Here is a 27,530-nt window from a genome sequence, read left to right as displayed (position 1 = left end):
TTGAAGTTGAGCCACAACTCAGCTAACATGCTGATTTATACACACGATCTTTCTTATTCTTTCCCACAATGAATCACTATTGCATGAGAGGCTTTGGTATCTAATGGTTGCACAGGAGGAATTCTCATGTCATTTTTCTTTTGTGCTGGGTAAGCCTCCCTTCTAACTCTTCCCTTCCAGCTTCCCAGAACTTTGAACATTTATGCAAAGTTTGTAGACACAAACTAGGTTAAATAAATCTGTTCAGAAATATCTCTACAGAGTAACATAATTCTGAATTTTACCTCCAGACTATGTTTTCTACTTTCTTTGCTGAATCAAATCCTTAACTAGTGTAAAATTGGCCTATTGCACTTGTCAGGTCTTAGCTATCATGTCAATATGGAATACGCAGTATAATATCTATTTTGATAGTAGGGATGTAGGAGAGAAAAATAAGTATACGTTTACAAACTTGAAGGCTTACGCAAATGGTTCATGTTTAGAGATAATAAGAATCTCCTGCACTCATTGACAGCACTGTAAATCTCTCCACACTGCCAAAAATCAGGAAGCCATAGCAGAGTTAATTCAGTAAATGAATTCCCACTCTCGAGGTAAAATGCTGTAATTCAGAACTGAGGCCTGAGGTACACAGAACTGTTATAGTGTCTTGCTGTTACACTCAAAGTATTTGATTTTGCTAAATCTTATGTATCACCTGTTACAATTATTCACTGTCTGTAGTGGGTAAGTTCATTTACCTGGGAAGCACTGTGAGAGATGATGACGTAATCATAAACTATTCAAAGCCCATGGTACCTTTGAAGAATTTGGGTGAGATTGTGGAGGAAATTATAACTGTATCAAAAGTTAAAGCTCATTGAGGCAACAGTCACAGCATCTCTGCTTTCCATGAGGGGTATCCATATTGCTTAGCAGGCCATTGTGCTGGTTTGGGCTGCAATGGAGTTAAATTTCCTTATAGTAGCTGTGTTTTGGATTTGTACCGGGAACAGGCTGACAACACAGGGATGTTTTTGTTATTGCTGAGCAGGTCTTAGACAGAGTCAAGGCCTTTTCTGCTCCTCATATTGTTCCACCAGTGAGCAGGCTGGAGGTGCACAAGGAGCTGGGAGGGAGCACAGCTGGGACAGCTGACCCCAACTGACCAAAGCAACATTCTGTATCATATGATGATGTACTCAGCAAGAAAACTGGGTGGGAAGGTTGGGGGAGAGTGGGGAGCACTGCTCAGGGCTTGGCTGGGCATGTGTCAACTGCTGTAAAGAAACTGTTTTCCTTGTATCACTTGTATTTCTTTGATTTTATTTTTATCTGTCTTTGTTATTTTTCCTCTTTTCCTTATTGTTGTTGTTATTGTTGGTTGTAATTATTAAACTGTATTTATCTTGGCCCACAAGTTTTCTCACCCCATCCCACTGAGGGGGGAGTGACTGAGGAGTTGTGTGATTCTTAGTTACCAGCTGAGTTTAAACCACAACAGCATGTTCAGAACCGTGTTAGGAAACTCAGCTTTTGTCATCTAAACTGTCGCAGAAAAATGATGGAAATGCATAGGAGTCACTAGACATGAGACATAAGACACTAGACAATGAAATTCTAAATCAATAAATTTTTCAGGCCATCATTCAAGGATAGAAACAAAACAACATTGCCTAATGTTAGACAAATAGCCTAAGAAAGCAATATTTCATTAATCAAAAATTTACAATACCCTTGTCACTGTCAGTCTGTTGGATGTTTAAAAAAATGGAACATCTACTAGCACAAAGCCACAATTTGTTTGTGACAGAAAAAACAATGGGAGAAGGTGGTTTCACTTACACCCTCAAGTGTAAATGCCTTCACTTACAATTGAAATAACTTTTATCTTATTGTTATTATGAAATAATAATTTTTATCTTCTTCTTATTATTAGGAAATAACTTTTAAACTGAGTGAGATTCCAAAGGTAGCAGAGATCTTCTATCAATTTGTTATTTGTTTTTCTAAGTGTAGAACAGTACAAGAAAAAAATTAAAGTATATATATAAAAATAAATATATAAATTACATATATTTCATATTTTATAATTATACAAATATATATATATAAATATGTATGCTATTCATATGAGTGTATATATGCATATTATGCATTCATATACACGTGTACATGAAGCCTATGCACACCCCAGCCAGAATCACTACACTTGTGATGTTTTTATCCACTGGTACAATCATTTCTGATGATGGAGATTTCAAATCCTTCCCCAAACTGGAACAGAAATGCCTGTATTTAATTTTGCTTGTAAGTCTTTCCTCCAATGTTATGTCACTTTCACAGGAGTGCCTGCACATTTGGGTACCACTTTGTGTATTCCACGATACAGACTCTTAGTGACAAGCACAGGCATCAACAGTAGCCACAGTGAGCACATAGAGACATTGGTGACCTCCCCAGGTGCACCCCAGGAGGGAACATAGACTGCACTTTCCCCCTCCCCGTGTCACTTACACAGACAGAAGGCTTCTGCATGAGATGTTGTTCTGCTGTCACCTATCTCAGTAAAAATCCTGTCATGTCCTTTTCCACTGCTGCTTGTAGCTCCAGGCAGCAGACATGGGGAAACAAAGAACTTCCGTCAGATACCTTCTCTTAACTGAATTCAACTTTGCCATAGTTTATGTCCAAGTCCTATTTAAACCAAAAAAGCTCCAAATCTGCACCATTGAAGAACTGATCCTAGATTTTACTAGTTCTTGTTAAGAGTACATAAAAGGTTAGTCCAGAATCACATTATCACAGCCTTTTGTAGGTAGAGAGGGTACTCACTCCGTATCACTCCATATTCTGCTCCTGTTCACTAGAGGAGATGCTTTCACTTTGGTGCCAGCATGCAGGGACCATGTATTTTAATGTATTAAAACAGTGCAAATGCAGTAATAAAATCATCCCATTATTGCAATGTAAGTTAGGTGAATCTGCTGAATCATGGTAAATCATTACATATTTTTATCTCAAAAACCTGAAAAAAAATTATCATTTTTTTATCTGAACTTTGAAGGAATGTATTTTGCCTTGGAAGCCATGAAAAATATTCATGTGTCTAAATCCTTAATAAGTAGCCAAATTATTGAAGAATGCACGGCTTAGAAAAATGTGCATGTGCATACCGTGAATAGTATCTTAAAAATGCTGTACACCTAATCAGCATTGATGCTCGTTCAGGTCTGTGCACGATTTGATCACGATTCTCAATAAAAAGCACTAAGTTTTGGTGCAGCTGACAAAAATAAAGAGAAAGGTTGTTTTTGTGGAGACAGCACAGCTCTGGGACACCAGTCCTAGTTTTAGTACCCTGGATCAACCACAGAGCTTCTCACAGTGTTTCCATTTGACTTCAGGCGAGATTATTCACCTACCCTGTGATTCAGTTCCCCAGGCACAAAATAAAGACATTTTCTTATCTCACTGGGGTGTTATAATGACAAAACTGAGTAACTGTGATGTGCTCACATGCTAGAGCAGACAGCCACGGAAGTACTTAGACCGACAGTAAGACATACAACCCAAAAGTTTAACTCAAATTATCTGATACATTCTAAGGGCTCTTATCTTTAAAGGAAAGCCTTTCCATAAGCAAACCAAATGATCTAGTCTCAGGCTAACTAGGCTAAGTGGGATCTTTCTTCTTTCCTTTGAACAGGTTTCAAAGTAAAACAAGATAAGCAGAAGCTCCTTAGAGGACCTCTCTTCACAGAAAGCTGGGATGTGACAAGAAGCGCAAAGCATCTCTAATTTCAGGAGCAGAAGCTTTAGTTTCGTAGGGTGAAATGTAGTGTTTACATCCACAATAGATAAAAGAAAGAAATTCCCCAGTCCTCAGGGGATGTACCACAGAGAATTGTTTTCCCTTTGTTTTCCCCTTTGTCTTAAGTGCAGACAGATGCCAATCAATGAAATATGTGTGCTGCAGGAATTTAGAGAATACTTTCCATACAGGTACTAAAACATACACCTCTGCTTTCTCTTAATAGATGGATGCATCCATGTGTCATTCATAGCTGCTAAATAAATTAATTAATCGCCTTGAAAACTATTTTTTATTAATTGATTAGCACTAAAAATATACTGCTAGTAAGCTTTCACAGGAGTTGTTTTGGCTGGAAATTGACGCTTAATCTAATTTAAATGCCTGTCATGATTGGGTTGTTTTTGGTGTTTTTGACAAAATAATGACAATATTGAAGTGTGAAAACACATCTCTAAAAAAAGTACTTTTAAAAATTTGGGTTTCTGTCATGTTCTTACATTGTGATCAATAATAGCCCCATCCCACTCTCCACAATGTAACACACGGCTTAACATCTGTGTATACAGATTTTCTTTAGAGACAGACAAACAATTTTCGCAGTAAATTTTTGTATTCTGAGAATGACTGAAAATTGATTATTCTTCCTGAAAGCAAGGCATTTTCTACACTTCAGAATGAGTTTTAATGCTTTTTTCTCAGTATTTGATACTTGATACTGAAGCAGTTCCCCAACCCAAGTAATATTATATACACTCTCTTCACTGCAGTGACACACACTAATTATATGTGTGCTCAAACTCCTGTCTCAGTCAGTTAATCATTTTTGCATCAAGTCTCTCTAGAGAGACATATAGCACCTGCCAGTAGTCCTCTCAATAAAAGCAGACTAATAGCCATCACTGTTCTTTAGCACACACTGAAGAAAAGCAGCTATATCTTAGTGGGTCAGACACGTTTGTATGTTTTTTCACAAGTTTGTGTCCCACCTATAGCAACCGTGAATCAACCTCATCGCCTGACATATTTATTGTTCTGCAGGTAATAAAAGATTGGTAAGGCATCCTACTATTGCTTTGCCACTTGCGTGCATCTGAAGCGTGTCATTTGAGGTCACAGACCTATTATCCCTGCACAATAGCATGAAGCATATCACCCTGGTGTAGATGTGTTATTAAGGCAGGAAGAAATATCAGCAAGGGCCAATACCATACAAGTTACAGTGAGAGATGCTGCTTTTTGTTGTTCCTCTTCTATTTTTGTTGTTGTTGTTGTTGAAGGGTGGAAGCTGCAGAAAAGGTTTCAGAGAACTCATCTGCATGAGAAAGGTTTGATAAGATGCTTGACATCTTTCAATCTTAAAAAAAAAAAAGGCTTGAGTCTCTATATCTGTGCAAAATTTCCAAAAAAGTTAAAATAGCAGCTGTAAAAGAGAACGTAATTTCAACAAAACATTTGTGGAAATTAAGTGCCTAACCTGACATACTAAAATGGGTGTATTAGTCTAGATCAGGAGCAAAATTTTGCCAAGAATTTACCAAGGTCTGTAAGTTGTGGCACTTCCTGCCCTCGCAGTTTGCAAGGCGGAACATGGTATGGAGTATCTGGCTGGTCTAAATGAGAAAGTTAAACAAACATCAGTGTGGTTCAACAGATCTCAGTAAAATAGTTAAGTAACTCTGACGTGGCTTGTATCATTTAGCAACACACTGTTATACACTGAATAACATAAATATAAAGGAAGAATATACTCTTCCTTTGCCTGTCACTAAACCCTCAGTATCCACATGTAAGGATAACAAAACCACAAAGAAACTGCATGGAATATTTATTGCAACTGTAAATCTCCTATTTTAATCTCCTAGAACGATCATAGTATCTAGGAAAATGTAGGGAAAGGTTCCTTCCACTCGTTCTTCTCTCTCCTGGTTTCCCTAAACCAAAAAAATCTCTAATAAAAGACATTGCTTTTCAGATAAATGAAATACAGACATTTCTTCTAAAATATTTAAATTTTGAGTTCAATAGGGAGCTTTATCCCAGATAACTAATTCTTTCAAAACTCTGGGGAAAGCTGTACTGTCTATTAAAACCCACTAAATTAATTTAAATGTAAAACTCCTGTAAATGAATTGCATGTGCCCTTTTGAGAAGTTTCCTGCTCTGCCACGCTGAGGGCCTGGAAATGTGTGACTTCTACCATATCAGACTTGAACCTCCTGCAAAAACTCCTGTAAAAGTGGCAGCTGGTAGCGAAAGGGCTGACATCCAGGATGAGGAAATCAGCATCACCCAAACTGAATTAGCCTAACGAAACATGAGGTCACAATCGCTGGAACTTCTTTTCTGAGATGGACATAGTAATGCCCTGAGCCCCTCCACGTTCCCTCACCCCTAATTGGGGGCGGGCAGTGAATGTTCAAGTTAACCAGCTCCATTCTTCCTTTGGGTTTGGCGGCAGCCCTGCACCCACCATTGTTCGAGGGAAGGGTGCAGGATACAGGCTGCAAGACTGTTACCAGATGTTTCAAGCCACCCACAGAAAGGCATCAATGGGCTATAAATTTGTGAGGGGAGAGAAAGATTTGCAAAAGAATTGAAGGCAACCATAGGGAGAACCCGGAATAAAAGGAGCTCTGCTGGTGGTAGGGTACCGGTAGATGGACAGGCTGGGGCCTTTCCTGTTGCAATCTGCTCTCTGCTAGCCATGAATTTTAACCACTTGTACACAGAGTGATTGCTTTCCTTGTTTAGACTTCTATTGACACACAGCCACGTAGTCAAACAAAGGTCAGAATTACCGAAATACCATAAACTGCCTACACACAACCTTTGAAAAAAGGAAGCATCTGGCTTACCAACATGGGTTTTTTTCAAATCCTTGTGCAACCACATTGGGGATTTTCTTTTCTTTCTTCTTTAAATTCCATGCAGTGTTACCTTTCATGAGCGATTATATTTTTCCTTTTATGTAAAGAATATGTTCCACGTTTTCTTGTATTTGCTTTAAGTACGAATTACAAAGAACAAGACAATTGTAATCCTAGACAATTTAGGAAAAAAAGACTAAGTCCTGATTTCACCTTTTTTTTTTTTTTGACTACTGAATAATAACATTTTTCTACTAAAATTAGACCTGTAGGTTCACAAATGCAAGAAAGGATGAGTATTTTTATTTTATCTCAAACACACCATAGTAATGTTGTACCAGCAAGAGAACCATGTGTATGTGTGGGCCAGCAGAGCTTGCACCAGCAGGACTTGGATATCTTCCTTCTCCCAGGCCTCAGTTCCTCATGCTACCTAAATTGCCTCCCACTGCAGCCCAGTTTCTCAACTGGTTTATGCTATGCACAGCCACTAATTATCCTGTGGTTTCCTATCACATTTATTGGCAGAGAAGATCACTGCTCTCCTTTCCATTGGAGCTGCTTGAAAAGATTGAGGTATGTTCCTGAGGTTATAGCCAAAGCAGGAATAGCCACACCCGAGTCCAATTTTCCTTAGATTTTCCTTAGGTGATTTATTAAATAAGGACAGAGGCTCCCTGGCTTTTACTCTGATCCATCACTTTTCTGCATATCATATTGTAGAAAATTATTGCAAAGGAATTTGCCACCAGGGTTATCATTCAGTGTTTTTTCATGCAAGAGATGAACCCTAGGTTTTAACCTTTAACTCAAGAATCTTAAAAATTATCTGCAACTAAACTCAAGAAAAATCAGCATGATAGTAAAGCTTAAGAAAGTTCCATTATCTGAATTAAAATTTTAAATATAGTATGATATATATTAAAGGAAATTACACCAAGGGAAAAAGCCCTCCTGGTATAATGTTTTGCAGGCGATCAATAAGAGCCGTGTATTGTATCACAGAAGTTTGACCAGCATGGTTGCAGAGAAGACCTATGCAGTTCATTATAAAAGCCCTTTGGGGACAGACAGCCTTGTTTCTAAATAGTTACTTATCACCAGGAAAGCAAAAACCTATTATCATGGTATCTGACATTAGGGCCTAAGCAAATGCGTTACTGAATATACCTTAAAACACCTGACTGGAATACCTTAAAACACCTGACTTTTAACTAAGGAAGTGAAAATTAGAGATATTTGTTTAATATAGAGCAAAGAACACAGATTGTTCACTTCATATGAGGTCTCACCCTGAAGCTGCCACACAAGATGACATGATTGCACAACAGACCACAAATGTCACGCAAACAAGCAGCGCCCTTTGGCCATAACACATATAATATGATCAGAAGGTTCATAGCCAAGATGAACATAACCAAAGATCCCAGTTGTATCAGATAAATATAGGCTCTTTGAATTTCATGGAGCGTCAAGTTAGCTGATATTTTCAGTTAGAAAAGCACAGTCAGCACTGGACATGTAAGGTTTACTTCCCTTTTTCAGGGCTAAAAAACCTTTCAGATGTCACTAATCATAAACAGACAAACACACAAACCACTAGACAGGATGTTGAGGACAAGTAATTTATAGTACTTTTAATCTTCAAGCCCAGGGTATTATGATTGTGCTTGATGTTCCCATCCCATTATGTCCCTTCTACAAGCAAACCCAGTGGCTGGCATTGAGTTTTCAAGTTATTTTTAAAACCTGCATTATGTATTTAGGGTAAGATTTTTAAGGACAAGACATTTTGAAGTACATTACATCTGACTCAAGCTAACAATGAATTTCTCCGTGGTCTTACTGGATGAAAAGGAAGTCTTGGGTGAACCTGTTCTCTTTAATCACAGTGAAATAATACTCTTTGATTTTCAGTGCATGTCACTCACAGTTATTTATAGGACAATGCTGGAAGTCAAAACAGTCATCAAGGGTTAGTAGATATTAGACTTAACATCATACGTTTTCATTAATGGGCTTAAATGAACAAGTAAAGAAATACTCCAGTGATTAAGGCTATTAGAAAACTAGTCACTCATATCAGCCACCAAACATGAGTCTCAAATTTCCATTAAAAAAGTATTTTCTGTCTTAATGAATGATTATTTGGTCACAATATGATTTTCTGAAAACAGCTAAATTATGATGCATCACTAAGTACTGATGGCTCAAAAATTTAATTGCCTGTGTCAGATTCTCTTCTTAAAAATCAGGCACTAGGATCCAAGCAGCTAAAACTATTATTTCTACAAATATAGCTAGTTTTAAGCAATATTACAGTCTTTTAAAACCTCATTGCCATCTGCTCTGTCAAAGTAATAAATGAAGAAGTTGGATTTACATGTGGCACTCTGTTAAATGAGGTAAAGTTCAGAACAGACTTTTGCTTCCCAGCAGATGGAGATGTCCCAGCAGGGATGGAAGTCAACAAAGAGGGTAGCAGGGGGTTTCCATAAATTCATGTGATCCCTGGGCAGAACTAAATGGATTAAATAACAAGGACTCTAGGAGTTAAGCTGTATCTTGTTATACTAAGATGTCTCTGCATATTAGGTACACAACAGTTATTCATCCTTTCTTGATAAAGTAGAAAAAACATACTATGCATTTTCTTTGAATTTTGAGCTTGTTTTGCCATGTGTCTTCTTGTGGAACTGCAAAGTGTGAGGGAAACTGTAAATCTCTTCTACACAAGAAGAAGATATTCAAAAGTCTATATTATCATAGAGAAAGGCAAAAAGTGTCTGTGGATACCATTCAAGGGTTTCACTCTAGTATCCTAAAACTGCTACCATTCATTGTTCATTGTTCATTAACATTTGCATCACAGTGTTTATTGTTAGAGGTTGTTTAAAAGGATTTTTAATGTTATTTATCTTTTGTGACTGCAAAAGTGGACAAATTCGCTAAATTTTCCCTTGTTTTGCAGACTTGTATGTATCACCCATATTCATCACATTTGAGGAGTTTAGCAAACAAACAGTAGTGTTTAAAGAATGAAAATGGACATGGGAAAATGATTGTCTGAGTACAATATGCATCTTTAAAGTTATTTTTATGTTTGTGGGCAAAGAAATCGGCACTGAGTTTAAGTTTTTATTTTAGGGTGATGCCTTTTCCTGGTCTTAAAATCAAGAGTCTAACATGGATAGAAGGGAAAAAGGGATTTTACCTTTGTATTTATTTTAAGGATCCTTAGGAGCACTACGTCCAGGTGGAATGCACCTCAACACACACCACTGCACACACACGATAGATCTGGTATAACATTATAGGTCTTACTAATAAGCATATCTGTCAAAAATTCCCCAATAAGAGGCTTGAATGAGCCCCCCTCCCCAAGGAGCCTTCCCCTGGATGGTTCTATCTTAGTTTAGAGAATGTGTTCTAGAGAGGATCTTGGTGTCTGGGGCTTCTAAGATGTTTAGTCTCCTAGCTTAACAAAATAAGTCTAAGAATGTAGGCTAAAAAATACTAAGAATACAAAAAACTATAAGAAGGTATATAAAAGGGGTATAAAAGAAAAGGCAAAAAATCATCATGGCATCAAGGGCCATTGAGCCTGAACAAGAACTTGAATAGCCAGTATTATAATGCATCAAAGTGAACAGATGTGTTTGCCTTTGAATAGTCTTTCATATTTGCTTTTGACAGCATGTTCCAAAATTAGTCTCCTGAATTTTTTATGCTTTGTCTGACATGATTTCTGACATTCCTTGAATGAGCACCTGATCTGGAGTGAGGATTTTAAACTTGAGTTGCTTATTTGTTTTCTTAAATTTACTTTGGCTGAAATCATGCGTTATTTGCATCAGTGATCAAGATGACTGCTTCCTGTATTATGGAATGGTAAGGCTGTTCCTTTTTCAGTGTTTCATGGCATTGGATTTTCAGTAGATGAAAACCAAAATTTGCCTGCTTATGGTTTCCACAGGTTGTATGAACTGGCTACTTGCAGTGCAGGCTATTCGAGATGCTGTATTTCACTTAATTCCAACTCAGACAAACACAAGGAAAGAAAGTGTTTGCTCCTGTAGCAGAAGTAGCAGACATTTGTTTAGTCCGAATGTTATTTTAATTAAGCAAAATTATTTGAAATTATACTTGGTATTTATAGAGAGAGGTGTTTAATTTTAGATACAATACAGATATATGCCCATCTACACCAATATATTCACACACGAACTTCGGATGGTTTTAATTAGAGAGATGACTACAGGGCCTGTGTCACCTGGTTGTCTGATTGCTTAGAAAGTTTCTTCACTTAGGAATGATGATTGATTTAGAAATATAGAATAATTAATATGACTATTGCAAATCTTAAAATATTGTTTACGGACTTTTCTGTTTAACTGTTTTTTGTACTTTATCTGACACTAAACCTCATGAAGGATAATCCCTTTCCCAAGGAGTCAATACGTTTCCAAAAGTCCTTTGTTAAGGTGACAGGCTAGTAATTCTACCCCCATCAGCTCGCTTTTTCCCATATTGCCAACTCTTAGCATGTGAAATAAGTTTAGGGGGAGGATCTCTTTGTCAAAATGAGTTCATTGCAATCTCAACCAAAATTCTGGCACACGTTTATTTTCACATCTCCTCTAAAAAGCATATAGCAATTCTAACAGCTGTTAACTTTGAGCTGACTGGCTTTGTGTCTTTTGAGAAGAAAAAAGGAAAGTCCAACAGAAGAGTGTAATGTGATAGAAATAGTCTGCCCAATCTCTTCAGCAGCAGTAGGACTAATTTCCTGCTGCAGGAGCATTGTAAGAAATTCAGTTCCCAAACAAATTGCTGGTTGATTTACCAGTGAGCATCTACAAACAAGATAATGGTGAGATGGTGGGAGCAACAGGCTGCGAGCTTCAAACCTCTTGCACCTTTTGTTTTCACACTCAGCTGAGCTGTCTTTTATATCTGTCTGCCAGTATTTTAGTGTTACCCTGGTTATGAGTGGATGGGATAGTTTGGGCATAGAAATATGTCTTTCTGCTCCTCTTTTGTTTGCAGTACGCGTATTTCAAAGAATATTTTTGAAAGCATAAACTTTTTTTTTAAGAAAACTGCAACAATAGAGATGAGTCTTTCATTTGCTTTCCCTGAATTAAGCATCCAGCTTCTATTGTTTTCAAAAATGAAGGATCATGTTCATGACATGTTTACAAGACAATACAAAGGGAAAAGAGAAAATATAACCAAAGTATAAATATCTCTATGCACCTATCTATATACAAAAGTAGAAACTTTTAAAGCAGTCTGTTCCTATTTAAAGAAATACACAAATGGTCCTGTTAACATTTGAATATACTGTATCACGTTGACTGAAAGGCAAGGAAAAGAAAAGCAACAGAAACTTAGACAACACTTGAGAACTATGATACAGGATTGTGTTGTGCTAGAGGAGGGAATATTGAAGGCAGGCTTGAATCCTGAAGCAATTTTGTGGAAGGTTCCTTGTGAGGACTTCTTCAGAGAGCACAGGGCTGTCTCAGTGCATCTCTATGACTTCAGAGAGAATCTGAGCTGCAAATCTCCACAGGAACCACAGGTGCAAGCTCACATAGCACCGTAATCTCTGCATGTACTTAAGGGAACTCATGTACTGAGGTCTATTCAGTTACTTCTTGGAGTGACTTCCTAGTCTGATTGTATTTTGTAGCAATGCCCTGTTTTAATTAGTCTCAGAAGCCCATGCTCAGGTATCATGTGGTATTGGTCAGTGACATGAGGTAGACTAAAGCATCCACCAATTTGTCAAGTCCTCGGGAGTGCCTGTGGCCGCCAAAAGTGCCAGGAAGCTTAGTTCATGTCTGAGTGTCATAGCATGCACCTCTTCAGCCATCCTTCTGTCTTTTGTAGTTTCTTGGCCCCCACTGCATATCTTCCAAAAGTGCACTGCAGCTGGTAAAAAGGGCTGCCATGGGTTACAGCTGATAGTCCTGCTATTTTTATTCTGCAAGGTAAAAAACTTTTACCCTGTCATTTTCCCATTGGAATAACCATTGATATCATAAGTAAGGGTACTTCCAGAACTTCTGCAGTAATTTATTCTCATTTCTTCACTAAAAAAACCCTGATATTTTGCCTTAAAATGATTGAATATCAATAATACAATCTATGTAATTTTCTTCAGAAAATAAGGCATTTAAATTTTAGCACTTCTTTCTCTGGAAAAGGGAGGGTCCCATCTTCAGGAAAAGAAAGTTTTGTTTAAATTTCCACCAAGTTATTTCAAAGTGCATTGGGTTAGACTCACACACGGACTCAGGCAATGGTGAGAAATGCAGATCACACCTCTTAAACATCTTTCCTCTTATTAAGCCCCACTGCCCTGAGTCAAATTAAATTAGGTATCTTATACAGAAGACATGAACAACACACATTTTCAAAGGAGCCTCGAGATAAAGCTTAGTCATGAGTCTATAGGTTACTCTGAGGTGACAGAGTTTGGGCATTAAGCTAGTGGTTTATATGTTAGGCATCATCAAAGCTTAGGTAAATACATACACAGACAGAGGCAGAGCTTTAAGAAACATAGCAGACAGATGCCTGTTCAGTCCCTCAATAACCAAGACATAGTGTTAGACCTCCAAATTGGTTGTTGAGTTCTAAAATCTGTCCCAGTCTTTTGACTGAATTAACCTTAAATTGCTTCAAATGTCAAGTGTTGCTTGAAGAGAGGTGAGCTGTTCAAAATTATCTAAATATTTCCATTCTAAGGAGGAAGTGTGCTGTTTCAATAGTATTGCCAGGAGAAAGATTGAAACAGGAAAAAAAAAAAAAAAAAGGCAACCCTACATTTTAAAGAAGCATCTACTCAACCATTTCTTTGGTAGTTTAATTATGATTTCCCTAGGGCCAGGTTTCCCTTTGCATAGTACATATGCAACTAAAACTCTTTTGCTTACAAATGCTATGTGCAATGTGACAAAGCTGCAAAACAAAGGAGTGAATGTGATTGTGAATGAGATCTTCATAAAAGACTTTTTACATTTTAGTTGGCAGATTCCATTGCTTTGACTCAGTACAAATCTGTAAAACAAATTTCAGATGTAACCTACATTATGGTGTCAGGTTAGAAGAAAAATATCTCATCCAAAAGTGTGCAAAGAATTAAAACAACATTTTCCCTTAGCTGGCTACTTATGAACAAGATGCTGAAATGTAGAATTATCACTTCTTGGGAGAGGCTATTTTTAAATTAGTTTTTAAATCTGTGGTGAAATAAAAGCTAGTTTTACTGTTCCAAAAAACAAATTTCATTTAGAAAAATAAAAACCAGATTTCTCTTTTATTTTGAAGTGTTCCTAAAGTTACTTTCTGAAACCATAAAGTACATATTTTAAACTTTAACTTTTTTGCACAGGATTTATCAGTAAAATTTATTTCACTCCATACATTGCAGATCAAGGACAGAATTGATTCAACTGTCCTATATGTATTCATTAATTTTCATCCAGATATTGTTATTTATAGTTAATCTGAATTTTCACATGCATGATAAAGCAGAAGAAAAGTATATAAATATTTTCTTTAACTGAGGTAAGCCTTTCATCATGAACTTTCCACTCAGCATGGGTGACCAGAACCTAGGAAATGTGATTGTTTCATCAACATTGACCAAAAATACCCATTTACACAGATGCAAGTTCAGAACAAATCTAGTGAAGGCCATGAACATATTCTGGATTTTCAGCAGTCTAAATGACAGTAGAAGTGTATCCCTGGCTGCCTCTGACAGTGTTTCACTTAAGCGTTATTTAAAACAAATTTCCAGTGCAATAAAGCCTCTCCCCTCTGCAAACGTAAATTATATTTAATATGCCTGGGAACAAGCGAGGCTGCCAAAGTCTGAGGCAAGCCAGCCTTTATGACTTCAGTCCGTTCTCAGCCCTTGATTACAATTTGATTTCCTTTGGCATCAAAAGACAAACTATTTTAGTGAACAATGTTCTTCCTTTACCAAGAGTGAGCTCTAGTTTCTTGGCAGAGGGCCTATTTACTGGCAGACAACATGTCCAACCTCCCAGCAATAGCAGACCTGCGGACTTTGATTTAAAGCAGCACGAAGTAAGAAAAACAGAACAGAATGTATATTGCTCACTTGAGAGGCTTATTGTTTAACCGGCCTACTTATCATTAGCCTGTGCTCCAATCCTCAACACTTTCTTTTGTGTACTTTATGTCAGACATATGGCCACGTTGGGATGCTGACAGCAGTTTTAGCACTGCTGCACTATACATACTACTTGTAATTTGTTCTATCTTATAGTTGGGGCTTTCTTCAAAGAAGAAAGTGAATTTTAAATGCTGCTGTTAATAACTGTAACCCTCTGACAAGATATAAAAGTGATGTGCTTGGAGTGATGGCAGCGTTAATTCATCTACATTGAGAGCCTTGTAGATGTTAAAGCTTTTAAAATGGAGCATCTATTATGTGAAGAAATTAAACCAACAAAGGCTGCTGAATTCAGTAACACAAAATAAAGCATTCCCATGCTATTAACTCCCTGGCCCCCCATGTCAAAAGAAAAAAAAAAAGGAAGAAACACATTTCAAAGAGAGACAAATTTCACTCAGGCTTTTTGTTTACCTCCACCTTTGGGTAACCACATATCTCCCTCAGGATTGTGATAACACGCTTTTCCCCTTCTCATCACTATCTGAGCTCCAAGAATGCCCTTTTACCTCTTCTTCTGTTTGTTTGTTTCTTTTACTTAAGTACCTTAAACCTGATATAGTGATCAGGAGGGAAGAGAGGGTGGGATAGCACTTGGGTCCAGGCAGGAGCCTTCCTGCCTGCAGAGGAGCACCAGGGTTTCCTTGCTCTTGCCCCCCCCAGTCTTCCCTGGGGCCAAGGTTCTTCCTGAATGGATTAGGATCCTCTTTGATTTCAGCTGAATTCTACACCTTATAAGACTTACCAGGTCTGTTGTAGAGTAAGAAGCTTCCAATAATTATGTTTTTACATTAGAAAACATTGTTTTCTCTGGGGAAAAAAAACTGAGGAAATGCCCTGGTGAAGAGACTGTTTTGTTTTAAAAATACTGATAGAAAATATTGATAATCCCAGAACTGCATTTAATTTCTAAAGTTTTTTAGTCAAATGTGGAATAAAAAAATTACAGGTCTGAATCAGAGCACAATATTACAATGATCCCTAGGTAGAGCATATCCATCAGTCTCCAATTATTTGGTAAAAACTTCAGTCAATTTTGGAATTATTAATAAAATTAAATTAAATCTCAGCATTTGCCAAGGAATAGACATTAGACGTTCAATCAGCTTTGCTCAAGACCAAAATCCAGCTGAACATAAGAATGAGAGATAGATATAGATACAAATATATAACATAACCTCCTTCAGTACAATAGCAGAGGCACTAGAGTGAAACAGAAATTAACAGCACATCATTATAATAACAAGTAAAACAATCAAAATCATTACCTTTTTACATATCTTATTGAAAAACTCAAAATCACCTTAGTGAGGGAAGGGTAGAAGGGGGAGATAATGTGTCTGAACTATTATTAATAGCAAAAATGAAATTACATAAGATTATTAAGGTCTTGAGCATTCTTTCATTGTCATGACAAATGAAGAATAGGGTTTAGCTAAAAAAAAAATTCTCCTGCGCACTTTGAAGATTGTCATAAGTAATAAAAGGAAAGTGCAGCTGGGTGTGCATTCTGAGAACAAGCTCATTGTGAGACTGCTGGAGTAGAACAAGAAGGTAGAAAGGAAGAAAATAATGTTATTATATCTGAGCTGGAATATTCCTGTAAATATTTAAGGGGAAATATTAGGGAGAAAAAAACCACCAAACCCTGCAGGGATTTTTAAACCATTAAAAGGTGTATTGAGAAAAAAAGGAGCAATGTAGGGTAATTAAAAAACAGTGAAGAATTATTACTGTGCAAGTTTTAGGATAAATTTCACAGAAGTGTAATTTATTTTATATGGAATCTTACTGAGCTCACCCCAGAGCTAGATTTGATTTACTAGCATAACTCGTAGAAATCTCTGGATTGCCTCTTGGTTCTAGCAAACGGGAATAATCAGAGAATTGCTACACTTCAGCCATATTCTCTTTACCCTTAAACATGCAGATAGTCAGGTACCTCAAAAACTAGCTAAGCAGGACTATGCAAAATTTTACAGAGTAATAATGAAAATCAGTGCTGATGCTCCTGTCACACTGACTTGATCCATGTGAAGCACAGGGCTGATGTTTCTCTGCAGTGAGACAGATTGTCAGCCATGAATTTACTCTAAGGGCATTTTTGTCTAGTTTTCTGTGTCAGTGAGAAGCCACTGAAAGACAGAGAAGCCATCAAGTAGATCCTTCCTCGGGTCATTCACCTGTGCTTTAAGAGACTTGAATCTAATCTCTCTTGTAACTTCACAGAGGCAGTAATCTGAACTCACGTTATAATAGAGATTACCTTTAGCAGTTTGTCGCTGAATATTATGTTACTGGTCCATGCCATTCTTCCAGTTAGAGGAATTTGTTTTGCTCATTAGACCACAGATGGAAGGAGCTGCTGTCCCCCAGCTCTTAAGACACATACTCAAGATACTGGTGCAAGTCTCAGCTCCAACAACTGCTCCAACAATTGCCTCATCAATTACATGAAATAAAAATCCAACATCTTAATGGCTGGAGCTCTCACAACATTCAGTTTGAAGTCCTGCCATCAAACAAAGGACTTGGACACAGCTTATTACTGCTGAACATGCCACTGTCAAGGACAAAACCCAGAAATCAACAGAGGAAGAGTATGCTGTGTGTATTTTATGCACCACATTCATAGGAGATATAAGTAGATGAATGTTGCATTTGAGAACCCATATTTTAGAGGATGTGATATTTTTGTTTCAGTTAGGAAACTTACTCTGGGATGGTCAGCAGTCACAGTGGCTACCTGAGACACCATCCAAGCTGTGTGCATCTTAGACACCCACATGGTGACAAGGCATTAAAGCTCAATTAAGATCAAGGAAACTGAGGATGACTTTGAAGGTGTCTGTCATGGCTAAAGGTGAACCTCAGCACTGTTTAGAGAGAGGTAGGTGCCTTACATCTTTAAGATTCTGGATTTCAGATGGCAACAGTTCCTTCGCATACAGAAGTGCAAAGCTCAAAACTTTAAATAATTATTTGGACAAGGACAATGAGAGCTAAAAATTAAGCAGCTCAATATTCTACTTTGCATCCTCCCTATCTCACTGGTCTCCCTCACCCTTAAAAATACTCTTTTTTCTGACGCTTACAATGCTTAGTCACATTCTAAGCAGGGAAGAAAATTATGATACCACCACCATTTTCAAGTACGAGAGCCAAATTTACTGCTGATTTGATCTCATTAGCTTAATGAGATTACACCAGGGATGTATTTGTCCCAAGGACTATATTAAATGAACAGTAATATATGTTTTTTGTAAAATCCTGTAATATACTTTCATTAACTTTGTTCCCCATACCACATATTTAACCTCTCTTCCTCCCTCTCCACTCATTGTCAGTGCAAATGCACCTCACCACCTAGGTAAGATGGAGCACATTAACTATATGAAGGAGTCAGTATGCTGAATTTATCGATTAATCTTTTCTCCCACCCTCTTAATGGACTGATTTCAACTCCATGAAGCAAAAAGAAAATATTGCTTTTCCCCTTAATGAAAACTTTTTAAAAAATTAGGCACCAGGTGCATTTTTTTTTTTTTTTTTACATTCTCTCTTCCTCTCCATCTCCTTCAAACTGGCAAAAATCCAGTGACTGTTTTGCTGCATCATGTATGAAATGTTTCACTTCATTGTAATACCAATGCTGCAATCCTTCTTTCAAACTGTGACTATTAATATGTATTTCATCCTCTGGCTTTCCTGAGCCAAAGCAAATGAACTGTGGCCTCATTGAAATGATACGGTCTCTTGACCCTTTGTGCAGTTTAAAATGATGTAACCTGAACCATTTTAATCTGAAGGCTGGAACAAGTCAAAAGCTGTAATGAGTTCAGGACACTTCAAGACATTAGAAGAGCTATCTTGCCATAAAAGATGCATCCTTTGCATATAGAAGCTGTAATATCATAAATCTGAGTGACACAGACATAAAAAATCTGCCCACTATTAGATTTTTTTCTACCTCTTCCCAGTGATGACTTCAGAGACCAGATCTTACACAAGGGATGTAATAATTGATAGTAAAAGCCACACCAGAGTTAAATGCCTCTGTCAACGTTTCCAACAGAATGCACATGATGGGGAGGGTTTAAACCTGTGCAATTTCTAAAGTGGAAGACTATTAAAAGCTTGGGGGAAATGCTGCCTTTCAGTGAACTGAGTTTGTTACAGATTTTGAGAATATTATGTTTGTCCCTCCAGCATACTCTGAGACGCCACTTCTGAAAATAAGCTTCAGATCTGTGGTGAGTTCCTTCCATTTCTATTGTGATCACCTCCAGATATCTCAGAGACAAACTCTGACTCCACTGAGGTCAGTGAAAAATTAACGTAATGAAACTTCATATGTTAGTTCAGGGTTTTTTAAAACCTCTAAATACTTTATAAAATGGGAGGGGTTCAGTCTTACAAGTGGGAAATCTTAAGGATAATGATCCCAGTCTGGAAAGCAATTAAAAAGGCACAAAAATTCTGTCCCAAGTGTCAAATCCAAAGGATCATCCTATCTTTTTTAACAGTTTCAGAAACAGCTTCTGTTCATGTTATGCAGTGGTGATTTAGTTCTCTATTCTCATCTTGAGAGCTAGCAATCTAATGGCAAAGGAAAAAAGGCAAATTAAACAAGGCAGAATGAATTCAGACTGCAAAAAATCAGCAGAGCTGAACTTAACAAGCTTGAATTAAATAATTAGAATACCAAAGAAAAAAAACAAACCTTCAGAGAGCAAAGGGTGTTCTTGGTCACTGATTGCTATTTAAATTGGTTTGGCCTCTAACAATTTAGAGATGGTCAAAATGCATAAATTTCCCCAAGCTTTATGTGCTTGGCTGTGATGACTGAAAAGGGAAGAAGTCCAATTTACATAGTAAATTTTTATAGACAGTTAAGCCTTTAAGTGGATTAATAAAGTTTGGTACTTTTAAAGGCATAGATTTTTATTAAATGACAGCATTCAAGTTAAAAATAAAATGGAAACAACATAAGCACACACTGATTAGAAACATACAATACCTATTTACTTAGGTTAAGGTCAAAGAGTTATTATAGTCAGATAACCAAAACATCTGCACAGGAAAAGCTTTCAAATTTCACCAAATTATGTATCAAATAATTTTGAGAGTCTCATGGTACTGTTGAAATCCTTGAAGACTGGTGTATGCTGAAATACAAACTTTCCAGCTTGGAACTCCAGCTAAAATCCTTCTGATTATTTGCTCATTTTCGAAGTCCAATGCCATTCAAACTCCTCACTTTAACTCTCCACCCCGATATCTTTACATTAAATGATGGAAAAAAGTTTTGTGATATGGTTTGACATCATAATGAGAGAGATAGAAAAACATGACCTGCCTTCAAACCCGCAAAATTAAATCCTATCATGCAAATTCAAAGCTTTTGCCCATAGAGAAAGTGTGTATTAACAAACAAATTATGACTGGACTGGAGAGAGTAGGTTTGTAGGGTGTTTTTTGTTATATCTGGTTAAATCAGAAAGAACATTTATGACCTACTTATAATTCATTTTTATATGCTTGTGATGAAATGAAAAATAAAATAAGTTGTAGCTGTATTTGGTTTATTTTACATGAAACATAGTGATTTCACTTCAAAAATCTCAAAAAAACCTTTTTACCAAAATATAATTTGAAATTTAAAACATAAATATTTCAATTGCATGACATTAAAGTGAAAGCTATTTTATCTTGTAGAAAATTATTTTATTTTAGCAAAAAGCAACTTAACTAATGAGACAAAAATTTACAAGATGTGACCCAAAGCAACATTTTGCAACATTTTTCAACTTTAAAAATGAAATGAAAGTTCTTGCACTGCACTGGTAAACATTACATTGGGCTACCCCGGTCACAAGATCAAAATTGACATGGCATTCTTTTGGATACAAACTGCTGTGTAAATGCAAATCACACTGAAAAACATTTCATCAATAATTGAATGTGAATCTTCAAAACATAGGGAAAGAAAAAGAAGCCATTCAAGAAAAAAGCAGACCCCAAGGTGTAGAAGGGGCAAAGCCTTCCCCAGACCCCAGAATCTGACTTAAGGAACTTGCTTAGGGCACATACCATGTCCTACTCCTTTTAAACAATTAAATATCATATCTACATAGAAACGACAATATTATAGAGTTGGAATAAGTGATCAGTTTAGCTAGTAATACCTCCATTGGGCCCTTGAAATACAGTCATGTAACTAAATTTTTAATCAAAATAATAAATAGGTGTACAAAGTCAGTGACTAAGTATTTTAGATGATCTAGTAGACGGAATTTCAGTCTTAGTGTAGGTGCTTGTCTAGCAAAATTAAAATCAGGCCTAGGTCACTGTTGCATGCAGAGCACAGCTGGTAATGGCCTTCAGGAAAGCAGTGCAGCGGATTTGCCTTGGTACCTCTGTACCAGCATCCATGCTGCAGCTGTTTCCAGTTGTGCTCAATGTGCACGCAGTCAGGCTCTAACTTAGGACACCAAGCTCTGCTTCTTAGCTTGCATTTGGAAGGAGTTTGCAAAGGGTTAGCCAAATGCTAGTCAGGTGGTGTCAGCTCTGGTTGCATAAGTTGCTGTGAAAATCTGGGAATCCCTGAAAAAGTCCGGAAACTGCTTTGTTGGTGTTGCTTCAAAGGGCTGGGATGGACAGTGTCCTAGATTCTTTTTCCCAACAGCATCTAAATTTATCTCCATTGTTCTTTTTTTTTCTTTTTCTTAGTACTAAACCTGGATTCCAGCCAGTGAGGAACAACAATATCTTGACAGGGAACCTCATGCATCCCACATGGGTCATCTACATTGTCCGGGATCCATGTGCATCAGAGATTACAACAGTGGAAAACAAAAGAATTACGCAACACAAAGGTCTTGATGAGAGTAAACAAGAGAAACGTGACTTACTGCTGAAGCACTTTCCTGCCTGTAGTTGAAGCAGAGGGATAAGAGGAGGTCCACCCTTCAAATCTTCCCAGACAGTAACATACAAATGCAACAAATAAGCAAATGGAGTCTCATGTACTGTTGTCCAGTGTTTCTGTTTAGTCAGTACTTTCCTTAGAACAGAGATAAAGGACTAAATTGTATGCAGTTTCATACAAAAACATGCATTAGTTTGAAGCTGATAACATTGATAAAGTCTTAGGTAAATAAAAAATATGTGACTGAATTCAAACCTGGTTTATTCCAAAGGAAAATCAACCATACCAATGAGAGAGTTTGACTGAGAGCGAGACTGTGGAACTGGTAAAATCCTGGTCCATTCTGAACAAGGTTGTTTGACCTCACATTAAATGGCACAGTGGTGTGGCCAGCCTAAGTAGCTCAGAGCCCTTGGCACAACTGGCCCTCTAAGCATCTGTTCTGTGAATGGTCCAGCTTGCCAAGGCTCAGCAGGTTCCCCAGCCACAGCAACACGTGCCCAAGGCACCACTGCCATCACTTTTAACCCTGCCTTGGGCTCTGCATGTGTCAGCATAGGACCATCCCTGCTTTGAAGGAAGGGGATTGCAAAATTGGGAGTATTAAGATGGAGGTTAGATCCATTTTTTTCTCCTGCAACTCACTGGCAACAGCACATTGCTTCAGTAGGCACGAGTACATCTGCTCCATGTGGAAAGGAGAGACCCAGTCAGAAATAGGCTGAGGGGAGGGCTCAATATATTAAAAAAATTGATGGTGAGCTTAATATCAAGAAGCGCTTGGAAAGATGCTGTCTAGTGACCTAAGATGTTGGGAAGCCTTAAGGCACATCAAATACTGTGTTTCTCATACTTGTCCTTTTGCATGTATTGACTATTTGATAGAGTCAGTCTTCAGACTCTTGCCCTGTTTGGGGGGATGTATGTTTGTGTGTGTGTATGAGCTGTGTTTTGAGGTATCCCTGAGGGCAGTGCAAGATGAAAGCAACCAGAGGTAGCTCAAGGAAAAGATTTAAGCAGAATTTCGGCATACATGACAAAGACATATTATTCTGAAAATATTTTTAAGATCCTGCCCAATCCTGGGGCCACTTAGACTCCTTTGGTAAATCCACGGACTTTTGTAGTAGTCTGGAATGCACAGAGGTATCTCCACTTTTGCAGTACTAAGCCAAAAAATACATTTCCTTTACCTAAACCAGATCAGTAGAAATATAACAGATGCTTTTCCACCTATTTTGACATCATGACACAATAAGAATTCTCGGAGCATACCTAGCATCCACAGTCATCAGCAGGAACAACACCAAGTGTACTGCTACCCTTTAATATAAAACCTAATGATTGTAATGTTCAGTCAGGATGTAGAAAAGAGCTTCAGATGACTTCCTTATTGAATCAATGCAAACCCACAACTATCATGTCCCCCAGAGAATGCTATAACCACCAGGATACAGATTATTCAAAATAAGTATAGTTTCAAATCAAGGCTGTTGAAGCAGTGCCACTGTGCACAATAGTTAATTGTAGCCAGCAGATCAAAAGTGGTTATTCCACTTTATTTGGCACTTGTGAGGCTGCATTTGCACTTTCCAGCTGGAGGCATCCCTCTGCAAGAAAGACTTTGAAAGACTGGAGCAAGTCCAGAGGATAGCTGGCAAGATGAGTATGTGGAATATGAGGAGAAGCCAAAAGAACTGGGTTTGTTCAGCCTTAAGAGGAGAAGGTGAAGGGGAAAATTTACTGCTCTCTGCAGCTGCCAAATATAAAGATGCAGAGATAACAGAGCCATGCTCTTGCCAGAGGAAGAGTACTGAAGATCTCATGCAGTGATGGCATGAGAAATGATGGTCACACTTCAGAAAAGAGGAAATTCTCTTTAGACATAGAGGGGGAAAGTGTACCATGGACATGACTGGGCACCTGAGCAGGCTGCCCAGAAAGGCTGTTGAACCACCATCTTTGGAGATACTAAAAAGTTTACTGGCCAAGTCTCCCAGTAACCTGACCTAACACAGCCTGCTTTGTGAAGGGCATGGGAGAGGATGACCTCAGGGAGTCTCTTGGTTTGCATGAGAAGATCTGAACTGTGGTCTCTAGAACTAAACGCCAAATGATATGTGTGTATATACACACAGGCATATAGGGAGATATTAAGGCTCTCTTAAAAACAATAGTGCCAAATGAGCCACTCCTTTTTAAAATGCCATGTGTTCCTCTCTCCCAGACAGAGCTCAAATTCTGGGCTACAAACTGCAGATGAAGAGGAGCATCTCTAGAAACCGTAAGTGAGAAAAACAATGAGTGGGACTTGATACATATCCCCAGGCTTCCAACTGGTTAGACTTAGGCAGAATTAAACCCATTTTCTAACCCAGGTAGCTTCCTCCCTCTATGCCAAGATGACTAATTTTCTCCATTCTTTGATACAAGAAGCCTGTATACCTCTTTCCCACTCAAGTCTTTGAGTGCCTTAATTGAACTGTTCCTTATCACTCCTTAGATTTCCTGCATATATACCAACAGTCTTGAAAAGTTTCTGCATTCTGTGAACTAAATTCATTTCACCTGTTATATGGTTGATTTCAAATACACTTTTACAAAAAGGTGTTTTAACCCCTTGATCTTCAAGTTAGTAGATGCTACAGTGTTTAAATTAGCAAAGTGGACAATGCCTCATTCAGAGACAGTCTGATCTCTATACATATCTGCCTTATTTGATATCTCCTCTTGCAGTCCACCCATAAGTGTGTATTATCTGTTATCTCCTGCCTTACAATGTGTTCTCTTGAGAAACTATGAAAGGGAAAACTAAGTTCTAGTTCTGTGCTTTCTTTTAAAGGCCTCATCACATGAGGTCTTTGTTACAGCCACGGACCCCATGTGCTATAGTTACATGATATCATTTAATTTTAAACATTGAAATTATTATAGGCTTTGTAAGAAAGAGGAAGGTGTAATTACCAAATTAAGCAGGAAGATGGTATGGTCAGTGAGGTCAGAAGTGTAAGGAAATACTTCAAGAAAGGGAAAACTGTTTTTAAATTTTACTAAATACGGACATCAGCATTTCAATTTCTTATATGCTCATATAAATAAAATAGACTTCACCTATGCAAAAGCCTGAAATGATCTCAGCATGAAAATAATATTTTGTGCATGCAAATCTCTTGTAAATCACTTTTTAAACGATTTTCACCTTTGCTCCATGCAATTAATTATTGAAATAATTCTTCTCTTACTGTTCTTACCATTCTCACTGAGTGTGGAGGTTCTGAACTATATATTACTCATGAATGAGTACTGAATTGACACTACTGATCTAAGGAGGCAGAGGTGGATGTCTAAGAGATTTCATGCAAGCAGAAAATGCTGATATGTTACAGAACAAAATAAATTTCCCACTGTGATAGGTAGGTTGGAGTTTATTTCCAAACTATAGCAGAAGTCTCCATCTTAATGTCGCTAATCATATTAGCTAAATATCACAGCAAGTAAAATGAGTTTTCAATAACACTGCCGAGTAATTTTCCAGCTAGTTTCATGCTTGGGATAATCTTATTTTTTTCTTTGTAAGTTTTGCATGGATATACTGGGGCAATTATCTTCAGGCATTTGGAAACTTAGCTAACACAGCAGCTTGCCAGTCTGCCTTAGTGTGACCTACTGTGGTGTTTATGTTCTGCATGCCAGTTGTTATTAGCTCACATGTGCATGGAATACCATTTTCCTCTTTATTGGTTTAACATAATAGTGTGCCATGGGGAGTGTTTTACAGAGGGGACAGGATCTGAATGTAGAGGTCTTTCTTCAAAGCAGGTATTCATTATCCATACACAGGAGAATACAGGAAATCCATACATACAGGAAATTTTACTCATTACTCGCATTTTTTATTTTTAATCGTGAACACCAAAACAGATAATATGGAGGAGCTTAAAGACTAATAGATAGTGGAGAAAATAATTGCAACTATCTTCTGAGCAATCACAGTTTGCTCACTTTTGTATAAACATATTCCAAATCTGAGGCATTTGTACCAATAAAGGCCAGATTAAGATTGTCCACCATAGGAGAAGATAAATTTCACAGTGAATTTCTCAGTAAATTCAACAAGTGTAGGCACACATTGCTCAGTGTCCTCCTCTAACACTGTGGCTACATCCCACCCAGAGGTAAGGTAGACTTAAATGTCTCTTTACTTCCCTACTGTAAAGCTGCCCCCAGCCTGTCCCTTCAGCTGGGAACACTGAGTCAGGTCAGAGAACCATGCAGGTTTAAAAAAACTAAAAGATAAAAGCAAAACCCTCAGAAAAAGTTGTTTTTCCTTTGTCCTAGTCTAGTGTATTGTCTCATAAATAATGTAGCAGAGCAACAGAGAGAACAATGTATGGAAGTAATAAAAAGGCAGGGACAGAAAGGTAAGGAATGCTTAAATGCACAAAACTGCAGAAAAAGGTGTAGGGAAACAGGACTCAAAAACAGAGAAAAGAAATAGGTGCCTTGCCCACAGATTTGCCCAGAAATTGAAATTTTCATTAAAAAGAGAGAGAAAATCCTAATATGAGTGAAGAAATGGAAGCCAAACCTCAGATCATACAGCAAGGTTATATACTCAAATGGATGGAACCCCTTTGATTTTGAGCCACATTTACCTCTTGATCTAATGTGACTCCAAACCCCAAAATCCTAATTTCCAGCATATGTAGTTCTTTTCTGTTTTAGCTGAATTAGAATAAATGAATTTTTATATATACACTTTTTGTATAGTGGGTAGTCCACGTAGCAAAAAGACATTTATACCTCCTAACTATGGGGAAAACTTGAGTCAGTGTTTGTGGCTTTATTAGATGTCTTAGGATCATCCTGTCAGCTGTAAGTAACATCATATGTAAGTCTCTTGATCTCTAAAATAAGTTATAAACAATGAAGATTTTTATTTGCCTTGCTTCCCCCCCCCCCCTCCAGTGACACCATTCATTACACACTTATTCAAAGTTCTCTGATCTTTGTCTGAGTTCATGCACCATCACTTATCTTCACTAAGAGCAGTAAGTAGATTCTCTACTTGGCTGCTGTTTTCAAGAACCATGTGAGAAGTCTGTATCTTTCATACACCTACCTCTCTGTCTGATCTGGAATTTGGCCAGTGGGTTCCAAAGTCATTAAGAAGAGAAAAATGAGAGTGAACGGAGTGGCGGGCTACACAGTGACAGCGTCTTCACTTCTTTTGGAAACCAGACAAAAATAGATGCTTGCACATCCTAAGGGACAAACTTAAGTGGAAGGCAACTTTTCTGGGCTTCCGGTCTAAACAGAAACCAGATGTTCTAGTGTTATTTTCTCTGGTGCTTCAGAGAAGAGTTGTTTTGCCAATAAGTTGCTTCCTCCATCATGGCCTGAGACTTTTTCTGCTGATATTCAAGTGCACTAAAGGCTGGAGCAGGGGAAGCAACCAACAAACCTTTCTCCAGAATTTTGGAAACTCATTACATAAACACATGTTCAGCATAAATATATGTGAGCTCATATTTTCAAGATTTAAATATGTTTTCTTCTTACAGACAGGAACAGCCAAATCCTCAGCTTGCCTAAATCACCACAGAATCATTTAGAAGCCAACCAATTAAGAGTCTTTGTATGCAAAGCCAAATGATTTTCACACACATCAGGTTTGATAGTTGTGCTGGTAGAAGTGTGGAAGCCACTTCTCCT

The sequence above is a fragment of the Corvus moneduloides genome, chromosome 2, assembly GCF_009650955.1.
Source record: "Corvus moneduloides isolate bCorMon1 chromosome 2, bCorMon1.pri, whole genome shotgun sequence".
Taxonomy (NCBI): Eukaryota; Metazoa; Chordata; class Aves; order Passeriformes; family Corvidae; genus Corvus; species Corvus moneduloides.
The sequence above is the reverse complement of the archived record's forward strand: the minus strand, read 5'-3'. Positions refer to the sequence as shown.